The sequence below is a fragment of the Bos taurus genome, chromosome 18, assembly GCF_002263795.3.
Source record: "Bos taurus isolate L1 Dominette 01449 registration number 42190680 breed Hereford chromosome 18, ARS-UCD2.0, whole genome shotgun sequence".
Lineage (NCBI taxonomy): Eukaryota > Metazoa > Chordata > Mammalia > Artiodactyla > Bovidae > Bos > Bos taurus.
In genome coordinates, this window is record NC_037345.1 from 60,233,566 (window position 1) to 60,258,243 (window position 24,678).

The 24,678-nt window shown below is 41.5% G+C and overlaps 1 pseudogene; it reads right to left on the reverse strand.

Moving 5' to 3' along the window:
* Nucleotides 1–218: 218 nt before the first annotated feature.
* LOC101905616 (zinc finger protein 679-like) lies at nt 219–24,376 on the reverse strand (annotated as a pseudogene).
* Between the last annotated feature and the right edge of the window lie 302 nt (nt 24,377–24,678).

Consider the following 24,678-nt stretch of genomic DNA (forward strand, 5'->3'; position numbering starts at 1 on the left):
ATCCACATGCACAGAGGGTGCTGAAGCATTGCTGAGCCCCAGGGTCTGGCAGTTTAAGGAAGTCGAGCTGATATCTCTACTGGAAGTTGCACAAACTCTTTTCTATACCATCACAGCTGTCTGTGTAAACTCAGCCCGTTTAGAACATCTGAATGAACAAGGAGGGCTCCCCCAGTCACAGAAGGTGTAGCATAAGCAGCTGTAGACTTTGTAGGCTCCTACACGAGGGGGCGGAGCCAGGCCAGAATCTGAGCTGCCCCAGAGCACCACAGCGGGTCCAGCTCCATGATGAATGCAATCCTGGGCCCTGACTTCAGAGGATCTATGCTGGTGACCTGAGGATCTATGCTGGTGAAAACAACATCTGAGAGACATCAGGGCCATGTGCCGGGATACCCGTGGTTGAGGTGGGGCCAAGGGCAGTGCCGACCAGGGTCACATGAGAGCTCACACAAGGCATGAGATGTGGCACACAGAACACTCCCCGAGGTGAACATCCCCAGAAGAGCAATACTCAGGGTCTTCTCTCCCAGTGGGTGTGCTCCAATCCCACCTGCCTCCACCACAGATCAGAATCACAGTGAAGAAACAGATCTGGGGGCTTCTACTCCACAAATCAGGGAGCAGACCCCACCACAGATAGGGCAGTGACAGCCACAGAGCCAAGGGGAAGCTCGCTTCAATATCCAGGGCAGGCTCGGGTCACAGTAACAACAGTCAAAGCCCAGATCAGGAGATAAGGGCACAAACCTCTGGACCAACCTCACCCACCAGGGGACAGACACCAGGAGCAAGAGGAACTAGGATCCTGGAGCCTGCAGAACGGAGGCCACAAACACAGAATATGCGACAAAATGAGAGGACAAAGAATATGTTGTAGAGGAAGGAGTAAGACAAAAACCTGCTTAGATAAAAACTAAGTGAAGATTAGAGAGGCAATCAAATGACTACTTTTTGCTTAAAGTCCTCTTAAATTGAGACACCAAACATTTTCACAAGTACTAGGTGCCTACTAATTCTTTAATTCACTTCTTATCACCTGTGTTTTTATTTGAGAATGTTCAGATATTTGAATCTAAAAATCATAAATGATATGACATAGAACTAATGTCTTAGCAAGTGAGGACATACAAGACAGAGCCCAGGGAAGCTCATAACAAACAAGATAAATTGACAAAGTGGTAGTTCTTAAGAAATTAAATAAGAAGTGAGACTTTAAAAATATGATGGAAACACATGGGGCTCTACTCAGTACTCTTTGGAGACCTAACTGGGTAGGAAATCTAAAACAGAGTGGCTATATATATGTATAATTGATACTGTTTGCTGTACAGCAGCAGAGCTTTGTAAAACAGCTACACTCCACTAAGAACTTAATAAAAATATTTCTATATATTATCAAAAAATCTTAACAGTTTGAAACAACCATTGCAAATATGGAAAATGTTCTAAGTTCTTATGCCAATTTATTTTAAAATTCTTTGAGGTAATTGAATATATTAAAGTATTTTACCATTCAGGAATTGAGACAAATACACTTAGGTATTTAACATGAGTTTGTATAAAGAGAAGAGAACCTTTAAAGTAACCATGAAACTTTCATTTTCCCATTTTAGGGAGGTTTTGCTTTATGCAGTGAAGACATTACTTGAGTTTGACATGAATAAGGTCATATCTGCAGTTGCCAGTGGATTGGAAACTATAAATCAGAAAAAAGAAAAAAAAAATCTGTCCTAACTATTCCTAGGACTTTGGCAGTATGTCTATGACTCTACTTACACAGTTTCTGTTTAAAGGTAGAAACAAACTTTAAAAGGAGTATCATATAGTCACTCAGAAGTGTGCACAGTTTTCCTAGGATTCTCAAGAAATGAAAGAGTAGCCAACTCATGCAGGTTGTCACAGGCCAAGAGGAGAATTTTAGTTCTCACTGTGAATGAGAAAAGCAATCACTGGAGATGAATTCATGAATGATTAAAGAGACACAATGGGGCAGGTGATAGCTGTCTATGACAGCAACAGAAATAAATCCAGACTTCTCCAAAATCATTTCCAAGGAAGCAGATCTTCCCAAACCACATGACAAAGAATGACTTCCTCACTGATTCTCATAGAATCAACTATACATATATATAGCCACTCTGTTTTAGATTTCCTTCCCAGTTAGGTCTCTCACTGGACGTCTCACCTGAGTCATCAGCTCTATCCATTCACACCTACCTGGGTATATGCCTATTGTCTCCATTCTCCTTATATTCCTGAGATCCTTCATTTGCTCCAGAAAGGTGACCAAATCTGGCTTAGAGACCACAAGACCTGTTCATCAGAGAAAGGAATATTTGTTATGCCAGAGATTCATCAGTTTCTAATCCAATATGTATTCAGGTGAGAAGAGAACACATGGGTGAATGTTAATACAGCCTAGAGAATGATTTCCCCAAACACTTTACTGAAAGTACCTATATAATGCTAACTAATACAAAAAAGTCAGGTCCTGAGATTCTGGTCAAGTGCCACTAAAGCAAAAGTAAGTAGCGGAAATGTGAAACTAAGAGAAGGTACAACTATTTAATACCACAATTACCACTAACCTAGAAGAAGGAGGCAGATTACATGAAGGAAGAAAAGGTTACAAGCATAACGAATCATCATGAAGCCTTTCTTTCTAAACTCACAGATACCCATTTCCCCTAGAAAGCGGAGATCTGAAACAAATGTGCAGAGCAGAAAATTTCAGAAGACATTCTAGAAATGAAGGAACCAAAACCCTGAGGTTAGATAAGCGATTCTGGAAGGAAGTCATCCTCACCCAAGCAGGCCAGGTTCCTATAGTTCTCTATCATCACGTCCCTGTACAATTCCCGCTGACCGAGGTCCAGGCATTCCCACTCCTCTTGAGTGAAGTCTATGGCCACATCCCGGAATGTCAGCCATCCCTGAAATACAAAATACAGATGCCATGTTGCTGTGGGAACACTTCCTAATATGACCCATGCTGGAAACAGCAAGTTCAGAGACCTGGTTTTCATTTAGGAGAGTGGCTGCTATTAGACAAGAATATAAATTTTACACAATAATATTTTCTTTTTTGGGGTGTTAATTCTAGAAGGTCTTGTAGGTCTTCATGGAGCCGTTCAACTTCAGCTTCTTCAGCGTTACTGGTTGGGGCATAGACTTGGATTACCGTGATATTGAATGGTTTGCCTTGGAAATGAACAGAGATCATTCGGTCGTTTTGAGATTGCATCCAAGTACTGCATTTCGTACTCTCTTGTTGATTATGATGGCTACTCCATTTCTTCTAAGGGATTCCTGCCCACAATAGTAGATATAATGGTCATTTGAGTTAAATTCACCCATTCCAGTCCATTTTAGTTTACTGATTCCTAAAATGTCGACGTTCACTCTTGCCATCTCCTGTTTGATAGCTTCCAATTTGCCTTGATTCATGGACCTAAGATTTCAGGTTGCTATGCAATATTGCTCTTTACAGCATTGGATCTTGCTTCCATCACCAGTCACATCCACAACTGGGTGTTGTTTATGCTTTGTCTCTGTCTCTTCATTCTTTCTGAATTTATTTCTCCACTGATCTGCAGTAGCATATTGGGCACCTACCAACCTGGGGAGTTCATCTTTCAGTGTCCTATCTTTTTGCCATTTCATACTGTTCATGGGGTTCTCAAGGCAAGAATACTGAAATGGTTTGCCATTCCCTTCTCCAGTGGACCACATTTTGTCAGAACTCTCCACTATGACTTGGGTGGCCCTGCACAGCATGGCTCATAGTTTCATTAAGTTAGACAAGGCTGTGGTCCATGTGATTAGATTGGTTAGTTTTCTGTGATTGTGGTTTTTCAGTCTGTCTACCCTCTGGTGGAGAAGGATAAGAGGCTTATGGAAACTTCCTGATGGGATAGACCAACTGAGGGGGAAACTGGGTCTCATTCTGATGGGCAGGGCCATGCTCAGTAAATCTTTAATCCAATTTTCTGTTGATGGGTGGAGCTGTGTTCTCTCCCTGCTATTTACCTGGGGCCAAACCATAGTTTGGCCCCAGGTAAATACCGAATATGGAATGAAAGGGCAAAGATTAATAGAGTTTTGCCAAGACAGTGCACTGGTCATAACAAACACCCTCTTCCAACAACAGAACAGAAGACTGTATACATGGACATCACCAGATGGTCAACACCGAAATCAGACTGATTATATTCTTTGCAGCCAAAGATGGAGAAGCTCTATATAGTCAGCAAAAACAAGACCAGGAGCTGACTGTGGCTCAGACCATGAACTCCTTATTGCCAAATTCAGACTTAAATTGAAGAAAGTAGGGAAAACCACTAGACCATTCAGGTATGACCTAAATCAAATCCCTTATGAGTATACAGTGGAAGTGAGAAATAGATTTAAGGGCCTAGATCTGATAGATAGAGTGCCTGATGAACTATGGAATTATTTCTTTTACATCTATCAAATTGCCAACACCCGCTGGATCATGGAAAAAGCAAGAAAGTTCCAGAAAAACATCTATTTCTGCATTATTGACTATGCCAAAGCCTTGACTGTGTGGATCACAATAAACTGTGGAAAATTCTGAAAGAGATGGGAATACCAGACCACCTGATCTGCCTTTTGAGAAATTTGTATGCAGGTCAGGAAGCAACAGTTAGAACTGGACATGGAACGACAGATTGGTTCCAAATAGGAAAAGGAGTCCGTCAAGGCTGTATATTGTCACCCTGTTTATTTAACTTATATGCAGAGTACATCATGAGAAACGCTGCGCTGGAAGAAACACAAGCTGGAATCAAGATTGCCGGGAGAAATATCAATAACCTCAGATATGCAGATGACACCACCCTTATGGCAGAAATTGAAGAGGAACTCAAAAGCCTCTTGATGAAAGTGAAAGAGGAGAGTGAAAAAGTTGGCTTAAAGCTCAACATTCAGAAAACGAAGATCATGGCATCCGGTCCCATCACTTCATGGCAAATAGATGGGGAAACAGTGTCAGACTTTATTTTTCTGGGCTCCAAAATCACTACAGATGGTGGCTGCAGCCACGAAATTAAAAGACGCTTACTCCTTGGAAGGAAAGTTGTGACCAACCTAGATAGCATATTCAAAAGCAGAGATATAACTTTGCCAACAAAGGTTCGTCTAGTTAAGGCTATGGTTTTTCCTGTGGTCATGTATGGATGTGAGAGTTGGACTGTGAAGACAGCTGAGTGCTGAAGAATTGATGCTTTTGAACTGTGGTGCTGGAGAAGACTTTTGAGAGTCCCTTGGACTGCAAGGAGATCCAACCAGTCCATTCTGAAGGAGATCAGCCCTGGGATTTCTTTGGAGGGAATGATGCTAAAGCTGAAACTCCAGTACTTTGGCCACCTCATGCGAAGAGTTGACTCATTGGACAAGACTCTGATGCTGGGAGGCATTGGGGGCAGGAGGAGAAGGGGACGACCGAGGATGAGATGGCTGGATGGCATCACCGACTCAATGGACGTGAGTCTCAGCGAACTCCGGGAGTTGGTGATGGACAGGCAGACCTGGCGTGCTGCGATTCATGAGGTTGCAAAGATTCGGACACGACTGAGCGACTGATCTGATCTGATCGAAAACTATGGTTGAGGTAACGAAGATAATGGTGACATCCCTCAAAAGATCCCATGCATGCACTGTTAATCTGTGCCCCCAACCCTGCAGCAGGCCACCACCAACCCTTCTAGAATTAACACCCCAAAAAGATGTCCTTTTCATTATAGGGGACTGGAATGCAAAAGTAGGAAGTCAAGAAACACCTGGAATAACAGGCAAATTTGGCCTTGTAGTACAGAATGAAGGAGGGCAAAGGCTAATAGAGTTCTGCCAAGAGAACACACTGATCATAGCAAACACCCTCTTCCAACAACACAAGAGAAGACTCTATACATGGACATCACCAGATGGTCAACACCGAAATCAGACTGATTATATACCTTGCAGCCAAAGATGGAGAAGCTCTATACAGTCAGCAAAAAACAAGACTGGGAGCTCACTGTGGTTCCAATCATGAACTCCTTATTGCTAAATTCAGACTTAAACTGAAGAAGTGGGGAAAACCACTAGACCATTCAGGTATGACCTAAATCAAATCCCTTATGAGTATACAGTGGAAGTGAGAAATAGATTTAAGGGCCTAGATCTGATAGACAGAGTGCCTAATGAACTATGGACTGAGGTTTATGACATTGTACAGGAGACAGGGATCAAGACCACCCCTAAGAAAAAGAAATGCAAAAAAGCAAAATGGCTGTCTGAGGAGGCCTTACAAATAGCTGTGAAAAGAAGAAAAGCCAAAAGCAAAGGAGAAAAGGCAAGATATACCCATTTGAATGCAGAGTTCCAAGGAATAGCAAGGAGAGATAAGAAAGCCTTCCTCAGTGATCAATGCAAAGAAATAGAGGAAAACAACAGAATGGCAAAGACTAGAGATCTCTTCAAGAAAATTAGAGATACCAAGGGGACATTTCATACAAAGATGGGCTGAAAAAAGGACAGAAATGATAAGGACCTAACAGAAGCAGAAGATATTAAGAAGAGGTGGCAAGAATACACAGAAGAACTGTACAAAAAAGATCTTCATGATCCAGATATCACGATGGTGTGATCACTGACCTAGAGCCAGACATCCTGGAATGTGAAGTCAAGTGGGCCTTAGAAAGCATCACTACGAACAAAGATAGTGGAGGCGATGGAATTCCAGTTGAGCTATTTCAAATCCTGAAAGATGATGTTGTGAAAGTGCTGCACTCAATATGCCAGCGAATTTGGAAAACTCAGCAGTGGCCACAGGACTGGAAGAGGTCAGTTTTCATTCCAATCCCTAAGAAAGGCAATGCCAAAGAATGATCAAACTACTGCACAACTGCACTCATCTCGCACACCAGCAAAGTAATGCTCAAAATTCTCCAAGCCAGGCTTCAAAAATACGTGAACCGTGAACTTCCAGATGTTCAAGCTGGTTTTAGAAAAGGCAGAGGAGCCAGAGATCAAATTGCCAACATCCGCCGGACCATCGAGAAAGCAAGAGAGTTCCAGAGAAACATCTATTTCTGCTTTACTGACTATGCCAAAGCTTTTGACTGTGTGGATCACAATAAACTGTGGAAAACTCTGAAAGAGATGGGAATACCAGACCACCTGACCTGCCTCTTGAGAAATCTGTGTGCAGGTCAGGAATCAACAGTTAGAACTCGACATGGAACAACAGACTGGTTCCAAATAGGAAAAGGAATACAGTCAAGGCTGTATATTGTCACCCTGCTTATTTAACTTATATGCAGAGTTATATATCATGAGAAAAGCTGGGCTGGATGAAGCACAAGCTGAAATCAAGATTGCCGGGAGAAATATCAATAACCTCAGATATGCAGATGACATCACCCTTATGGCAGAAAGTGAAGAGGAAGTAAAAAACCTCTTGATGAAAGTGAAAGAGGAGAGTGAAAAAGTTGGTTTAAAGCTCAACTTTCAGAAAACTAAGATCATAGCATCATGTCCCATCACTTCATGGCAAATAGATGGGGAAACAGTGGAAAGAGTGACAGACTTTTTTGGGGGGGGGCTCCAAAATCACTACAGATGGTGACTGGAGCCATAAAATAAAAAGACGCTTACTCCTTGGAAGAAAAGTTATGACCAACCTAGACAGCATATTAAAAAGCAGAGACATTACTTTGTCAATAAAGGTCCATCTCATCAAGGCTATGGTTTTTCCAGTGGTCATGTACGGATGTGAGAGTTGGACTATAAAGAAAGCTGAACATTGAATAATTGATGCTTTTGAACTGTGGTGCTGGAGAGGACTCTTGAGAGTCCCTTGGACTGTCAGGAGATCCAAACTGTCCATTTTGAAGGAAATCAGTCCTGAATATTCATTGGAAGGACTAATATTCAAGCTGAAATTCCAATACTTTGGCCACCTGATGCGAAGAATGGACTCATTTGAAATGACCCTGATCCTGGGAAAGATTGAAGGCGGGAGGAGAAGGGGATGACAGAGGATGAGATGGTTGGATGGCAACACTGACTCAATGGACATGAGTTTTAGTCAACTCTGGGAGTTGGTGATGGACAGGGAGGCCTGGCATGCTGCAGTCATGGGGTCGCAAAGAGTCGGATATGACCGAGAGACTGAACTGAACTGAATATTTTCTACCCTATTTTTAGCCCCAAGAAAATAGGATGAGATATGATCCACAAACTACTATGGAAACTATTGTGACTTGGAAGAGGAATTATAAAATAATCAGATCAACATTGGCATATTTATTTTTGAGTGTTGTTCTCATGTGACACAGGATAAACTGTCTATCAAAAAAAAAAAAAAAAAGGAAATATTTTTAAAAGCATATTCTACTCCAAACATGCCGTGGTGGGCTCAGTGTGCCACATTTTTAACAACCTTTTTGGAACTAGTAATGTTGAAAATTCTGCTCCATGAATGACCATTTTGAACAGCAATGAAGTAGAATAGTAAGGAAAGAATTCATACTTAACTTTGAACTTTAAGAGTTCCACAGATTTTACAGCTCTAATAGGATTGTAACCTTGGTGGCAAGAATCATTGTAACTATTTAGTATATACTATATATCTTTCTGACAGTTTTCCAGAGTCTTGAATGTTCAACAGAAATAATTTAAAATCAATAATGTTGCTGTTGCATCTCTTGACAAATATTTTAACGGACATTCTTTAAATGGCAGAGCTGAAATTTTACTTCACTGTATGGACTATAGACTTTCATAAAACCCAGAAAAATATACAGAGACAACGCTAATGAAAGTTTATAGAAATTTCTGTATTTGTAAATAATACTAAAAACAAGAAAAGTGTTTGCCACTCAGTTGTGTCCTACTCTTTGGGACCCCAGGGACTGTAGCCTGACAGGCTCCTCTGTCCATGGGATTCCCCAAGCAAGAATACTGGAATGGGTAGCCATTCCGTTCTCCATGGAATCTTAAAAACAACAACAACAAGAAAAATATCGATGTTATTATGTTAACATGTTTATGCATACAGGCATATACTACAATGAGACTCCATACTCAGTAATAGTAATAGAGAAAAACTGTCATGTCAATAACATCAGGATAATTTCTACCTGATTAAAAATGTTCATAATATTTCAGGATATTATTTTAATTTTTAAAAATAGACTAGAGTGCAGACATATACAACAATATAAAATAAAGTGGAGCTCTGGTTCTGAATTTTTTAATTTCCTGGAAGTCATCATTTGCACTGAACTATATTTTAAAACTTGACACACACACACACACAAAACACTGTTGAACATAGATTAGCACTAATATGATTCTTGTAAACATTTTTGAAAATACAGAAATAGGATGAAACTATGTCTGTGATGTGAGCATGGAGCGTACCAAAAATGATCAGACTGGGGCTTGAGTGACGAAAACCCCCACTCCCCAAACCCAGTATCTCTACTAAACACAGGTGAATATTGTCAACTACAAACTGGCACTTGCCAAGAGCATTGCCAGCAACTGAACAACAACAAGGGCATTTGTCATCTGCCTCTGGGGAGAATGAACCCTGTGGTGCTGCAAGTGTTGACTTCAATCCCCTGAGGGAGTTCAGGTTGCATTGAGGCACTCTGTACTCCAGGGAATCTGGTGGAACAGGTCTTTAGAGAGTTAGATATTTTCAGGAACTGATTCCAAGATCCCAGTCCTTGCATCTCTTCATATCTGTGTGTGCTGGGCTTAGTCACTTAGACACTTGTATTCTGTCTGTAGGGATTCTCCAGGCAAGAATACCAGAGTGGGTTACCATGCCCCCTCAAGGGGATCTTCCCACCCATGGGTCAAACCAAGGCATTGCAGGCAGATTCTTTACCATCTGAGGCATCAGGGGAGCCCCTTCATATCTAGAAGAAGAAAGAAAGTGAAGTCGCTCAGTCGTGTCTGACTCTTTGTGACCCCATGGACTATAGCCCACCAGGCTCCTCCATCCATGAAATTTTCCAGGCAAGAGTACTGGAGTGGATTGCCATTTCCTTCTCCAGGGGATCTTCTTGACCCAGGAATTGAACCCGGGTCTCCTGCATTGCAGGCAAACACTTTACCATCTGAGGCACCAGGGAATCAGCACTAAATCACTGAACGGTGACATCAGCTCCTCATGAATGGAAGAAATGCTTTTGTCAAGTTAGCGCTTGTCTGCACTGGACTTGTGGTTCACTAAAATCTTATACACTGACCTTCCCCCACTGCCTCTTGGAGCAGTCTCTCAAGAGTTATCTGAGGTGCTGTCTCCTGGGGTGCTGTCCACATTTTGCTGTAAATAAAACTTAACTCACAATTCTCAAGTTGTGCATCTGTTTTAGCCAACAGTGTTCATTGTTCAAAGCAAAGAGAAACTAAGATGATAAAGAGTTTCCCCATTAACTGTGATAGTTATGCATATCCCTCAGTTTTTCTTTCCAAGACCCTTTTTGAAGATAGAAAAAAAAAAAAAATGCACTGGAATTTCAAAGAAGCACCTGAACCAGTGAACATCTGAGGTCATGGAGTAAGAAGCACATGGAAAAATGCGTTATCACTGCCAGGTATTTTAGCAATATTATGAAAACCATAATCTCAATCTATCATGAAAAATATCAGTTTTATGCAAATTCCACCACATATATACCTCCCATGATCTGTAAACTAATAGTACATTAATACTACTAATAGTACTAATAGTACATAATAGTAAGGGTTTTTTTTATCGATATAGAGGATAGTCTCTGGTACTTTTTTCATTTCTGAAAATTTTCTGAAAAATTTTGGACTGCTGAGTTCATTCTACTTATAAGGGCATTTTTTTACTCCTGTTCTAAAGAATTGAATTGCATCCACATGTAAACTCATCATGGCATTTCCCCTACTTTCCTAGGATCTCAACACTGAACCACATTCCAATAGGAATCTCAGATATCTGTGTTCATCTCTCACAAAGGGAATATATTCACCAGTTGAAAGTCACTAATTCATGTTGAGAATTCATCATGGTCTGTAGAAAGCCAGGTTAGAATGAAGAAAAGGCTGTGGGACACAAGGGAGAAGCAGTCTAAAGAGCCAGTCTTCATTATTATAAGAAAAAAAGAAAAAAGAAGTTGATAACAACAAACCCCCAGGGAGAAAAACTGGAATCAGAGAAGTAAAGGTTTGCAGCTTCTCAGTCCAGCCTTTTCAGGAGGAAAAGCAGACACAGCCCCAGACCCGGGACAGGACATTTACCTGAGAAGCTGCCATTTCCTCCTCTTCTTCCTCCTGCTCTGAGTCTTCTTTGGGGATATTATGTCGCAAACTCGCATACATGCTGAGAAAATACCTTTAGAGGCATCCACACAGCTCTTTCACCTTAAACTGCTGCAGTGAAAAAGAAGAGAACATCTTCTTGTTTCTCTCTCCCTTTTCTGAGCTCTTTTCTGACTTCCTCTGTCCCTGAGCTGTAGTGGGTAATCAAGATTAAGCTGATATGCTAATCACATCCTGGGTTTGGTGCTCTCTTTCTCCACTCTCTCCGAGAGTTCTCATTAGAGAAAGCAGGGCCCAGAACAATTCACAAGAAACAATGCGCCCAACTTCTGGGCTACCCGGCTCCGCCTCTGAGGGTTTTTGAAACAAAGCAGCAGGAAGACTGGCTTCCAGGAGCCCTGAGCTGGAGCCCTCAGCTCTGCCTGCCCCAGAGCTCTGGAGCCAGGGTTGAGGGCGGGATCTTCTCCAAACAAAGAATGTCAGCCTGATTCCTGGGGAGGGTCTCTCTCTGGAATGGGTGCGGCCTGTGCCTGTGCCCTTGGGGGAGGGGAGGGGAGGGGGCCCTGGGTTCCTGCAAGGCTTTGCTCTCAGAATTCTATCAAAGATGGCCTGAGTCCTTAGGTTTTTTGTTGTTGTTTTTACTCCCCTCTGTAACCTGGGGACACAGGTTTTCACAAAATGCTTTGCACTGTGAATGCCTCTCTGCAGGCGGGGGGCATCCTACTTCAGAGCAGGGGCCTGGAGGTGTTTCCATCACAGCTTTCTTTAAAAATAAACCAGGGGCAGCAGTGGACGTTGGGTTAACAGTGTGTATGTGCAGGGACAAATGCCTTTGAAAATGATGCCCTTAAAGCTACCCGATGACCAACCAAAGAAATAAGGATCAGTGTTAGGTCATAAGTGAACTTACCCCTAAATTAATACATGAAAGGGATTCTCTGGTGGCTCAGATGGTAAAGAGTCTGCCTGCAGTGTGGGAGACCCAAGTTTGATCCCTGGGTCAGGAAGATCCCCTGGAGAAGAAAATGGCAACACTCTCCAGTATTCTTGCCTGGAAAATCGATGGACAGAGGAGACTAGTGGGCTTCATTCAGTCCATAGGGTTGCAAAGAGTCAGACACGACTGAGTGACTTCATTTTCACTTTCAACACATAAAAATGTTGCTCCTCTACTTCATGGTTGTATTTCTAAGCTTATGAATCATCTATTATAGTTTGTTCTCTGCTCTTTTTAAAGAGTTCTATTTTCTCACATCTTTAAAGGATAACTAAGGAAAAATTAAATATAGGAACATATCCAGTTTTCTAATAGTATATATTCTAAAAAATATTTAGTGTGCATGTACCAGTACCAATATCTTAGATGATTCAGTTTCACAGCAGAAATGAGAGTAAGGTACAGAGATTTCCCATATACATCTTGTTCCCACACATAGACAATCTCCCTACTTATCTTTCCCCACCTGAAAGTACATTTGTTAGCACAGATGAATTTACATAGACATTAAGTAAAGTTTCTAGTTTCACTTTATGTTTCTCTTTTAGGGATGTGTACAGATATCCTGGAATGTGAAATCAAGTGGGCCTTAGGAAGCATCACTACAACCAAAGCTACTGGAGGTGATGGGATTCCAGTTGAGCTATTTCAAATCCTAAAAGATGATGCTGTGAAAGTGCTGCACTCAATATGCCAGCGAATTTGGAAAACTCAGCAGTGGCCACAGGACTGGAAAAGGTCAGTTTTCATTCCAATCCCTAAGAAAGGCAATGCCAAAGAATGCTCAAACTACCACACAATTGCACTCATCTCACACGCTAGCAAAGTAATGCTCAAAATTCTCCAAGCCGGGCTTCAGCAATACGTGAACCGTGAACTTCCAGATGTTCAAGCTAGTTTTAGAAAAGGCAGAGGAACCAGAGATCAAATTGCCAACATCCGCTGGATCGAGAAAGTAAGAGTGTTCCAAAGAAACATCTATTTCTGCTTTATTGACTATGCCAAAGTCTTTGACTGTGTGGATCACAATAAACTGTGGAAAATTCTGAAAGAGATGGGAATACCAGACCACCTGACCTGCCTCTTGAGAAATCTGTATGCAGGTCAGGAATCACCAGTTAGAACTGGACATGGAACAACAGACTGGTTCCAAATAGGAAAGGAGTTCCTCAAGGCTGTATATTGTCACCCTGTTTATTTAACTTATATGCAGAGTACATCATGAGAAACGCTGGGCTGGAAGAAACACAAACTGGAATCAAGATTGCTGGGAGAAATATCAATAACCTCAGATATGCAGATGACACCACCTTATGGCAGAAAGTGAAGAGGAACTCAAAAGCCTCTTGATGAAAGTGAAAGAGGAGAGTGAAAAAGTTGGCTTAAAGCTCAACATTCAGAAAACGAAGATCAAGGCATCTGGTCCCACCACTTCATGGGAAATAGATGGGGAAACAGTGGCAGACTTTAGTTTTGGGGAGTCCAAAATCACTGTAGAAGGTGACTGCAGCCATGAAATTAAAAGATGCTTACTCTTTAGAAGGAAAGTTATGACCAACCTAGATAGCATATTAAAAAGCAGAGACATTACTTTGTCAACAAAGGTCCATCTCGTCATAGCTATGGTTTTTTCCAGTAGTCATATATGGATGTGAGATTTGGACTATAAAGAAAGCTGAGCACCAAAGAATTGATGCTTTTGAGCTGTGGTGTTGGAGAAGACTCTTGAGAGTCCTTGAACTGCAAGGAGATCCAACCAGTCCATCCTAAAGGAAATCAGTCCTGAATATTCATTGGAAGGACTGATGTTGAAGCTGAAACTCCAATACTTTGGCCACCTGATGTGAAGAGCTGACTTATTGGAAAAGACGCTGATACTGGGAAAGATTGAAGGCGGGAGGAAAAGGGGATGACAGAGGATGAGATGGTTGGATGGCGTCACCGACTCAATGGACGTGAGTTTGAGTCAACTCCAGGAGCTGGTGATGGACAGGGAGGCCTGGCGTACTGCAGTCCATGGGGTCTCAAAGAGTCAAACATGACTGAGCAACTGAACTGACTGACTCTATGGGTCTGGACAAATGTATAATAACTTGTGTCCATTTAAACAGTTTAACACAATGATTTCATGGTCCTGAACTCAGGATATTCATAACCCCTCCTTTGCAACCCATGGCAACCACTGACCATTTTAATCTCTTCTACATTTCCAACTATGTTCTCAGGTGGCTCTGTGGTAAAGAATCCACTTGCCAATGCAGGTGACCCGAGTGATGTGGGTTCAATCCTTGGGTAAGGAAGTTCCCTGGAAAAAGAAGTGACCACCCACTCCAGTGTTCTTTCCTGGGAAATCTCATGGACAGAGGTACCTGGCAGGCTACAGTCCATTGGGTCCCAAAGACTCAGACACAACTGAGCACATAAGAACATTTACCTACACCAAAATGCCATGTTGTAAAAATCCTACTTTTTGTAGCATTTTCAGATGGGCTTCCTTCACATAGCAAAATGCATGGAATGATCGTCCATGTATTTTATGCCTTGAAAGCTTAATATAAAAAAGCTTAATATCTACATCTGCACTTCTAGTCCTGCTCATTAAATAGGTTCACCAATAACATTTTCTAGATTCCATATATATGTATATTAATACAATATTTTCACAAATACAGAAAATAGACCTGTGGACACAGTGGGAGAATGAGAGGGGGACCAATTGAGAGAATAGCCTTGACATATATTCACCACAATGTGTGAAATAGGGAGCAAGAGGGAAGCTGCTGTATAGCACAGAGAGCTCAGCTCAGTGCTCTGTGATGGCTAGAGGGGTGAGATGGAAATCGTGGGCGGGAGGGTCAAGAGAGAGTGGGTATAATATGCTTATGGCTGATTGATGAAGTTGTACAGCAGAATCTAACACAACATTGTAAAGCAGTTATATTGCAAAAATATATATACATCTCAAAAGAAAACAAAAAGACTGATAACCCAGTGCTTAAGAACCCACCTGACAGTACAAGGAACACGGGCCTCATCGTTGGTCCAGGAACATTCCACATGCTTCGGGGAGACTAAGCCTGTGCTCCACAACTGCTGAGCCTGGGTGGGGCAACTTGATCATTTAGATGGGCAAGAGGCAAATGAATGCTCAGCATCGCTAAATAATAAGAAATGCAAAACAAAACTACAATGATGTATCATCTCATGCCAGTCAGAATAACAACTAGCAAAAAGCCCACTAATAACATCATAAATGCTAAAGAGGCCTGGGGATCAGGGAACTCCTACATGGCTGGAAGGAATACAAACTGGTGCAGTCACTTGGGAGGGCAATGTGGAAGTTCCTTAAAAAACATAACCTCCTGACATTTAAGGAAATGAATTCCAAGAATAGTAGACAAAATAGATTAACTGACAAATGTTAATCGTGGACCCTCCCGCCCACGATTTCCATCTCACCCCTCTAGCCATCACAGAGCGCTGAGCTGAGCTCTCTGTGCTATACAGCAGCTTCCCTCTTGCTCCCTATTTTACACATTGTGGTGAATATATGTCAAGGCTATTCTCTCAATTGGTCCCCCTCTCGTTCTCCCACTGTGTCCACAGGTCTATTTGCAGTTCTTAGTAAATCATCTGCAATTCTGAAATGACCAGTTGTGATCTAGCATTTCTAATTTAAGTATGTATACTAATATACATACACTCATATGTTCCTTTTCAGTTTCTCACTGCTAGCATTTATACTTTCAGATATTTATTTATTGTTAAGAAACACAAGCTAGAATCAAGATTTCCGGGAGAATTATCAATAACCTCAGATATGCAGATGACACCACCCTTATGGCAGAAAGTGAAGAGGAACTCAAAAGCCTCTTGATGAAAGTGAAAGTGGAGAGTGAAAAAGTTGGCTTAAAGCTCAACATTCAGAAAATGAAGATCATAGCATCTGGTGCCATCACTTCATGGGAAATAGATGGGGAAACAGTGGAAACAGTGTCAGACTTTATTTTTCTGGCCTCCAAAATCACTGCAGATGGTGACTGCAACCATGAAATTAAAAGACGCTTACTCCTTGGAAGGAAAGTTATGATCAACCTACATAGCATATTCAAAAGCAGAGACATTACTTTGCCAACAAAGGTCCATCTAGTCAAGGTTATGGTTTTTCCTGTGGTCATATATGGATGTGAGAATTGGACTGTGAAGAAGGCTGAGCGCCAAAGAATTGATGCTTTTGAACTGTGGTGCTGGAGAAGACTCTTGAGAGTCCCTTGGACTGCAAGGAGATCCAACCAGTTCATTCTGAAGGAGATTAGCCCTGGGTGTTCTTTGGAAGGAATGATGCTAAAGCTGAAACTCCAGTACTTTGGCTACCTCATGCAAAGAGTTGACTCATTGGAAAAGGCTCTGATGCTGGGAGGGATTGGGGGCAAGAAGAGAAAGGGACGACAGAGGGTGAGATGGCTGGATGGCATCACTGACTCAGTGGACGTTGAGTCTCAGTGAACTCCGGGAGTTGGTGATGGACAGGGAGGCCTGGCGTGCTGCGATTCATGGGGTCGCAGAGTCAGACACGACTGAGCGACTGATCTGATCTGATCTGATTGTATTCAATAAATAAATAAATATGTTATATAAATTATATAACATATATACTTTCAGAGATTTATATATTGCATTCAGTGTATGTCAAAGCCATGAGAAAACAGTTCCTTTAAGCCTCACAAAAACTTATGCTAAGAATTAAACAGGGTAAGATTTTATAAATCTTAGTTCAGAATTTTACCATCATGGCTTTTAATTATTCTTCTTGTGACAAATGTTAAATTTACATTTGCTTAAATGAGCCCATGAGAAGTCTTACTTAGCTCAATAGAAGAACAAAGGACAACTCAAGCAGGTGAGTTTATGACTCTAGGCCCTGAGAGAATTATCAGCAAGCTCTGAGTGAGGTCAAGAATAGAACTGAACAGAGAAAGAGGCAGTAATTGGGGTTCAGGTTTTTATAAGAGAACCTGGATGAAATGCTGTGGGCTCCCCAGGCTGAGTGCGGATTGGTCCATTCAGACCAAAAGGACTAGGATTCTGGTGAGTGCTCTAAGAGTGTCATTGAAGGGGAGCCTGTGAATAGGCCCTGGGGTTCAGCAAGACTGCTGGTCTCAAGGAAGGGGGTCATCTAGTGGAGGTGCTCACAGGACTGGCTGGTGTGAGTTCAAGGAACCGCAGGCTGCCTGCTCCCCAGACAGATGCTGGGCAGTAACAGCACGGAGCAGTCAGGGAGGCTCTCAACAGTACTCTGTACGATCCTTCTTATTAGAACCGTCACCATGTCCCTGCAATTACAGAGAGGGGGAAAAGTACAATGGAGAAATGATGGGAAATACATGATCAAATGATTTGAAACTTAAGGGCAGTAAGGAAACTAATTGTTACAGATGTCACCCTTCTATGCTACCAAAGAGTTTCTTGTTAGGTATTCTTTCCTGCAACCTTAAATTGGTAGGCTAACACTTCATTCACTACACACCAACGTTTACACAAGAAGCCATTCAATTTTACTGATTAACATGTATGATTATCACACACAGAATAAAACCTTTTACACTCCACTATGTAACTTTGATAAAAATACAGATTATAAGCATAAACAATGATATTCATTCCTTTGATACAATGATCTGAGAACTGTGATTTCTATGGTTATAAAAGGCAGGCTAATCATTTAAGAAACAAGACATATACTAGTTACATGACTTTTCTGGGAAGGGTTTTCTGTACATTTCTAGGGTAGCAGACATGTTTTTAATTAAAACATGTCAACTGATATTCATGACTTCTGTTGATACTATAAAATACATCAAGATTTTAGTGAACTGGCATATATTTTACTTTAAAAGCAAGTGACATAACTATTGAAAATGTACATCTTACTTTAATATGTGGAATTATTCCCTGAACATTTACATCATGGTGACTTATAGGGATGTGCGACATGAATGACAAACACCATCATTTAGATGTTCACTGTACATGTTACATTATTGTGTCCTTAATCTTATAATGGAGAAAAATATAAATGTTTTCTTCCTAGATAGAAGGACTTCTCTCATCTTTGAGGTAGCAACCATCAAAAACATAACTGCATGCACACTAGAAATGAAGTGTAGCATGGAGTAATTTGAGAATTGAATTACATTCATTTTGGTTTTCAAATAATCACAAATCATGTCAATATAAACAAACATACATAGCTAGTAACTGTACACTGCTAAACATCAAGTCTTCATCTTGTGATCCATACTAACATCAATTTTCTATTTTAACTATGAATGACTATCTACAATATTTCTCCTTAAGAGGAACTTCAGAAAACAGGATTTATGAAATGCTTTCTAGTATGTATTTCCTGATATTTAGATTTGATTTTTTATAAATACTTTTCTATATTTTCTTTACATCATTCCATATCTTTCTTACATAAAAAAACTTGGGTTTCCTGAACTCTATGTTTAGGACAAACCTCTTCCATCACTTATTTCATTATTAGGGTTTCCCTCCAGGACATGTTCTCTGATGTCCAGTGAGGTGAGAGCTCTGATTAAAACCTTTGCAGGTTTCCTTACATTTATGAGATTTCCTCCAGTATGAATTCGCTCATGTTTAGTAAGAGTTGCATAGTGACTGGAAGCTTTTCCACATTCTTTACATTTATAAGGTTTCTCTCAAGTGTGAATTCTCTGATGGCAAGTAAGGCCTGTGCATTGAATAAAGCCTTTGCCACAATCCTTACATTTATAAGGCTTCTCTCCAGTATGAACTCTCTGATGGTAAGTAAGACTTGAGTGCTGGCTAAAGTCTGCCACATTCCTTACATTTAAAAGGCTTCTCTCCAGTATGAACTCTCTGATGGTATATAAGACCTGAGAGCCGGCTAAAGTCTTTGCCACAATCTTTACATTTATAAGGCTTTTGTCCAGTATGAATTCTCAGATGCTAAGGAAGACCTATGCTCTGGCTAAAGTCTTTGCCACAATCCTTATATTTATAAGGCTTCTCTCCAGTATGAATTCGCTGGTGTTTAGTAAGAGTTGCATATTGACTGAAAGCTTTTCCACATTCTTTACATTTATAAGGTTTCTCTCCAGCATGAATTACCTGATGTTTATGAAGACGTGAGCACTGTCTAAAGGCTTTGTCACAATCCTTACAGTTAAAAGACTTCTCCCCTGTATGGACTCTCTGATGGTAAGTAAGACTTGAGTGCTGGCAAAAGTCTTTGCCACATTCCTTACATTTATAAGGCTTCTTGCCAATATGGATTTGCCAATGTTGACTGAGTTTTGAACTCTGATTAAACACTTTGCCACATTCTGTACATTTGAAAGTTTTCCATCCTGTATGAATTTTCCTATGTCTACGTAGATTTAGTACGTTAGTAAAGAGTTTCTCACATTTCTTACACATGCAGTTTTTCTGTGCATTCTGAATACTTCGCTGTTGAATAAGTTCTGAAGACTGATTAGAAACATCACCATATTCACTACAATTTTAAGTCTTCTCTCCAGTATGTGTACTCTTATTTAGTTGAAGACCTGATGTTTGATAAAAGATATTCCTACATTTATTACTTTTAGAATCCTTATCTGAAGATTGAGGTGCCTGATGTTTCATAAGATCAGAGTCTTGTTCAATGTTATATCCAGTTTCATTGCATGAAGAGTTTCTTGCTCCATCATAAATACTCTGGTAACTATTGGGGTTGGAGCTCCTACTTAAGGCCCAAGTCGTGTAATTACACATGAAAAGTTGTTTCGTGTTAACCCTATCACGATATGTATCAAACAGTGATGGCTGAATTAAGTCTCTTCCATTATTATTACATTACACGTTTTGGAATGGAGAAAACCTATCTGTTGGTGGAAGAATAATGATCCGTTGCTCACAGATCCCTCAAATTGATTATATTGTGAGTTTTCCCCATCATTTTTAAACTTCTCCTTTTCAGACGTGGTTGAATGTATGTGTAATTGAAGTCAATGTTCAGAGTGGTTTGAATGAGCATTTGGAGTAGAGACTGGATGACCTTCCAGATTTTCTGCATTTCCCCTCAGAGAATGTGTATGTTTCAAAAACTGACGTAAGTCATCGCTTACAAAGATACACTTCTCTGCAGATGTTGATGACTGAAATGGGTGTTTTCCCCAATTTGACTCACATTTCTCATTTCTTTTGGCAGTCATGTCCACATTATGTGAAATGGTCTCAATTTTTATGTCCATATAAACATCCTCTCAGTCTTTCACATACCCTTGTATATCTCCAGTCTTTGGTTAAATGTTCATTTCCGAGGTGAGCTCTTTCACATAGTCCTAGGTTTGCTTTTTGGATTAAATTTTCAAACCTTGGATTCTTTGACATCAAACCACGGGTGTTGTGAGAAGACACAGCTGAATGATACCAAATAAAAGTTTTCTTATGTACTATTCTGTGTGAATATCCTTAAAGATTTAGAGAAAATAGGGACGCAAGAATCAAGATGCCAGAGGATTAGGCAGACTTGGAGTTCATCTCTCTCCACAAACACATCAAGAATACATCTGCAAATGGAACAATTCTCACAGCGCCCTCTCTGAACACTAGCAGAGGACCTACAACACCTAAAAGGACAAGAAAGATTCCTGCTGAGCCAGGTAGGACCAAAGAAAGAAGGAGAAGGAAGAGGAGAGGGAGAGGGATGGGCCCTGCAACCCTGGGGGATCTGAAGACAGAAGAGGGCTCCACCTCCAGGGAAGCCCCTCACTGGGGCTGGTGTGAACTCAGTTGGGACAGAAGGGGAGCCTCATTCTCTGTGGGGAAGAGAACACGGCAGCCAGCATGTGGGAACAGGACAGAGTGAGGCCTCTACACAGGGTGCTGACCCCAGCTCTGCCCACCCAGCCTGAGAGGGTGTCCACTGCTGCAGACAAGGGCTGGGTGCTGGAATGTGGGGTCTGGAGAGCAGACCCAGGCAGAGGACTGAGGTTGGCTGTGAGGAAATGCCCTGAGAGGATGGGACGGAGGGAGGGAGGAGCTCTACACATGGGAATGCATGTGGAGGAAGCCTGAACCACCATAGCACAGAGCGCCTTCAGCTGAGTGATGCCCAAAGGGAAGAAGCCCATTGCAGCCCCTCTCCCCCTGTGTTGGTGCCTCATTCCCGGCACTAGGAAGGGCCACCACCCGGGTGGGCTCTATTGAGCCCCAGCCACGGCCTCCCCCATGCACCTCCTCCACCACCAGCACACTCCTGTGCTCTGGGGAAGCCTCTGGAGCAGACACCTGTGGGTAGGCCACACGCACAGATGGAGCTGAAAGCACAGCTAGCCCCAGGGTTAAGGAAGAAAAGCTGAAGTCTCTCCTGGCAGCTGCACTAACCATGCTTTTATACCCAGAACCGGCTTTGTCAACTCAGCCCCTACAGAGCATCTGAAGGATAAGGAGGGCTCCCCCAGTCACAGCAGGTGTAGCTTTAGCAACTGTAAACTCTGTGGGCTCATACACAAGGGGGTATGAGGATCTATGCTGGTGACCTGGTGAAAACATCTGAGAGACCCCAGGACCATGTGCCAGCATGCCCATGGTTGGGTGAGGGGGAAGGGCAGTGCCCACACGGGGTGACATGAGAGCTCACACAAGGCATGAAGGTGACACACAGGGCACACCCCGAGGTGAACATCCCCAGAGGAGCAATCCTCAGTGGCTTCTCTCCCAGTGGGTGTGCTCCAATCCCACCTGCCTCGACCACAGATCACAATCACAGAAACAGATCTGGGGGCTCTGTTCCACCAACCAGGGAGCAGACCCCACCACAGACAGGGCAGTGACGGCCACAGAGCAAAGGGGAAGCTCCCCTCGATATCCAGCGCAGGCTTGGGTCACAGCAATCAAGTGCCCATCAAGGGGATAAGGGCACAAACCTCAAGACCAAACTGACCCCATAAGAGGCAGGCACAAGAAGCAAGAGGAACTAGGATCCTGCAGCCTTCAGGGCAGAGACCACAAACACAGAAAATGTAATAAAATGAGAGGACAAAGAGTATGATGCAGAGGAAGGGGCAAAATAATAAGCTACAAGAACCACTAAATGAAGCGGAGACACGCAGTCTAAGGATTACCTTTTGCCCTAAGTCGTCTTAAATGGAGACACCAAACATTTTCAGAAATACTAGGCGCCTTAAAATTCTTTAATCCACTTCTTACCACTTGTGTTTTTATTGGAACACATCCTATTAGATGTCTGTATCTAAAAATCATAAATGATATTGACATACAACTAATTAGAAACTGAGGGCCACTGGAAACTGATAACAAATGAGATAAATTAATAAAGTCTGGGGAAGCTGATAACAAACAAGATAAGTTAATAAAGACTTAAGCAATTAAATAAGAAGTGAAATTTAAAAAAATATGTTGGGAACACAGAGAACTCTACTCAGTGCCCTGTGGAGACCTAAATGGAAGGAAATCTAAAACAGACTGGCTATTTATACATATACTTTATTTTCTTTGCTGTGTAAGAGTACAACATTGTAAAACAGCTACACTCCAACAAGGATTTAAAGGACTGAAAAGGACTTCTTTATATGATCTAAAATGTTAATAGTTTGAAGCAACCATTAGAAATATGGTGGAAAATGTTCTAAGCTATTATGCCAATTTATTTTAAAAATCTTTGAGTTAATTGAATAAAGTATTTTACCATTGAGGAATTGCAGCAAATACACTTCAGATATTTAAAATGAGTTCACATAAAGAAAAGTGAAACATTGAAGTAACCCTGAGATTTGTATTCTCTCATTTTACAGATGTTTTGCTTTATACACTGAAATGACTTGAGTTTGAAATTTATATTTGTAGCTTCCAGTGTTTTAGAAATTATAAATCAGAAAAAAAAATTCTGTCCCCATTATTCCTAGAGTTTTGGCAGTTGTTTGCAACTCCACTCACACACTTCTGTCTAGAGGTAGAAACAAACTTAAAAAAAAATGTCCTATATTTACTCATCAATGGGCACAGTTTTCCTAGGAACCCCAAGAAATGAAAGAGCAGCCAACTCATGCAAGTTGTCACAAGCCAAGAAGAGAATTTGAATTCTCACTGTGAATGAGAAAAGTAATCATGGAGCTGAATTCATGAATGATTGAGAGGCAGAATAAGCCAGGCAATGTCGTCTATGACAGCAACAGAAATTAACCCAGAGTTCTCCAAAATCATTTCCACTGAAGCACATCTTCCCAAGGCACATGACAAAGGATGACTTCCTCACTGCTCCTTGGACCTCTCACCTGAGTCATCAGCTCCATCCATTCACACCTACATGGGTATGTGGCTGTTGTGTCCGTTCTCCTTATATCCCAGGGATTCTTCATTTGCTCCAAAAAGGTGACCAGGTCCGGCTTAGAGACCACAAGACCTATTCATCAGAGAAAGGAATATTTGTTTTGCCAGGGATTCATCACTTTCCAATCCAATATGTATTTGGGTGAGAAGACAACACAGGGTGAATGTTAATACAGCCTAGAGAATGATTTCCCCAAATACTTTATTGAAAGCACCCTTACAACACTAACAAATACATAAAAATCAGATCCTGAGATTCTGGTCAAGTACTACAAGGCACAAGTAAGTAGTGTAAATGTGAATTTAAGAGGAAGGTGTCACTGTTTAATACCATGGAACTCATATAATCACCACTAGGCTAGAGTGAAGGAGGCAGATTACATCAAGGAAGAAAAAGGTTAGAATCATACAGAATCACCATGAAGGCTTTCTATCTAAACTCACATATACCCATTTCCTGCTAGAAAGCAGGGATCTGAAGCTATTGTTGGAAGCAGAAAATTCCAGGAGATGTTCTAGAAACTAAACCCAGTGGTGGATAAGGGATTCTGGAAAGCAGTTATCCTCACCCAAGGAGGCCAGGTTCCCATAGTTCTCTAACATCACGTTCCTGTACAATTCCCGCTGATCGAGGTCCAGGCATTCCCACTCCTCTAGAGTGAAATCTATGGTCACATCCTGGAACATCAGCCGTCCCTGAAATACAAAGTACAGATGCCACGTACTTTGGGGTCACAAAGAATCAGACACAACTGAGATCGCAGAGTCAGACACGACTGATGACTGAATGACTGAACTGACTGTCATATGGCCAAGTGAAGACTTCCTAACATGACCCTAAATGAAAACAGCAATTTCAGAGAACTGATTTTGATTTGGTGTAGTTCCCAGTATCACACAGTAACATTTTCTACCATATTTTTAACCCCAAGAAAAGAGGATATGATTCACAAGAACCTATTCTGATGTGGAAGAGAAATTATAATGTA